A 2,394-nucleotide genomic window follows, 5' to 3' on the forward strand; every position below is an offset into this window, starting at 1 on the left:
AGACCTGCTGGTGGTTTCAAACTGTTGACCTTGTGGTTATCAGCCCAGTGCCCAACCCATAATGCCACCAGGGCTCCTGGTGGGTTTGAACCACTGACCCTGTGGTTAGCAGCCCAACGTGTAACCCGCCAAGCCACCAAGACTCTTTTCACCAAGGGCGACCGAGCAGTAGCCCCAACTCTCTGCCCCCGAGTTGATTCCAACTCACAGCAATCCTCCTGGACAGAATGCATCGTCCCCTGGGCATTTCCCACCGGAGTCAGTCTCTACGGGTGCAGAAAGTCTCATCTCTCTGCACCTGGAGTAGCTGGTGGTTTCAAACTTGGGCTTAACCTTGAGCTGACCTTGAGTTTAACAGCCCAATGCATAACCTACTACATCGTCCCAGAGGAGCTCATAAAAGACCTCTGGTTCAGGGACCTGGATATGTGACTCAATCCATGGCTGTCTGATATCTAGAGCCAATCATGACACTGCTACGAGATTTAGTCTCCTTGTCTATGAAATGGGAATACTTTTAACTGGATCTGTTGTGCTTATCTCAAGAGACAGTGGGACAGAGTAAACGAGATCATGGGGGTGGAAGGGAGGAGGTCAAGGGCCTCAGGTCTGGGGTCACATAGTCACGAGACCTGGTGGCAGTTCTGCTATTCCTTCCTGGCTGCGAGGGTGTTAGTAAGCTGCAGCCTCTTTGAATCCCAATCTTCTCCCTTGGAAAATGGTAATAAGAATAATGCTAATCTGCATTTCAGGACTGCTGTAAGACTGGAATAACATGCATGGTATAGGAAAAGCGCTTCGCACAGTGCCTGACACAGTAACTATGGGCGTTGTTGAGGACACAGAGTCAGTGTACCAAAGAGAACTAGTCAACATCCCCCCATTTCAGGGGGTAGCATATGAGCAAGCGCCAGTGGTGCAGAAGGCAATAGTTCAAGCTGCACTGAAAGCCTCGGGCCACAACAAGACTTCAGGAATTGATGGAATACCAATTAACATGTTTCAACCAGCTGATGAAGCGCTGTGCCAGGACGTTTGGAAGAGAGCTAGCTGGCCGAGTGACTGCAAGGGACCCGTATTTACACCCATTCCAAAGAAAGTTGGCTCAACAGAATGCTCAAATTATAGAACAAGATTATTGATAACACATGCAATTAAAGTTTTGCTGCAGGTCACCCAACAAGCGGCTGCAACAGCACCTTGACGGGAGCTGCCGGAGGCCCAGCCAGACTCAGGAGAGGATGTGGGACAAGGGATATCACTGCTGACGTCAGGTGGACCTGAGTTGAAGGCAGAGAGTAACAGAAAGGCATGTACTTGTGTTTTATTGATACGCCAAGGCATTCAACTGTGTGGATCATAACACACGATGGCTAACCTTGAGAAGAACGGGAATTCCAGAACATTCTGTGTGCTCAGGCAGAACTTGTACCTGGATCAAGAGGTAGTTGTGTGAACAAAACAAGGGAACACTGCATGGTTTAAAATCAGGAAAGGCGTGTGTCAGGGTTATAGCTTCTCACCATACTTATTCAAGGAACTCTGGTAGCATAGTGGTTACGAGTTGGGCTGTGATCAGCAAGGTTGGTAGTTCAAAACCCCCTTGGGTCCTTGGGAGAAAGACAGGACTTTCTAATCCTGTAAACAGTTCCAGTCTCAGAAACTCACAGGGGCAGTTCTACTCTGTCCTATACTCACTATCAGGTACTAGCTACTCTACGGCAGTGAGTTTGGTTTGAAAGACTGATGATTATTTAATCTGTATGCTGAGAAAATCATCAGAGAAGCTGTGTTGTATGAAGAAAATGTTGCCCCAGGTTTGGAGGAAGGCTTATTCACAACTGTGATATGCAGATGACACGCCCTTGCTTGCTGAAAGTGAGGAGGACTTGAAGCGCTTGCTGATGAAGATCAAGGATGGCAGCCTTCAGTGTGGACACCAGCTCAGTGTAAAGAAGTCCAAAATCTTACAATAGGTGACATTATGATAAAAGGGGGAAAGGTGCAAGTTGTCAAACATTATTTTGTCTTGCTTGATCCACAGTCAATGCTCCTGGAAGCAGCAGCCGCCAAGAGATCAAGAGACACACGGCATGACCCAAAGCTGCTGCCAAAACCGCTTTGGAGCGTTGGAAAGCAAGGATGCTACTTTGAGGACCAAGGGGCACCTGACCCAAACCATGGTCTTCTCAATCGCCTCACCTGCATGTGACAGTTGGACACGGAATAAGGAAGACCACAGAAGGACCGATGCGTTTGAATTGTGGTGCTGGGGAAGTCGGTTGAAAGTATCCTGGACCTTCGGGGAGGAGACGAGCCAGTCAGGGTGCGATGTAACAACGATGAGAAATACAACTTTCCTCTAGTTCCTAAATGTTTCCTCCCCGCTCCCAC

This window comes from Echinops telfairi, unplaced genomic scaffold (genome assembly GCF_000313985.2).
Source record: "Echinops telfairi isolate 266 unplaced genomic scaffold, ASM31398v2 ScPeMD7_7417;HRSCAF=8455, whole genome shotgun sequence".
NCBI lineage: Eukaryota > Metazoa > Chordata > Mammalia > Afrosoricida > Tenrecidae > Echinops > Echinops telfairi.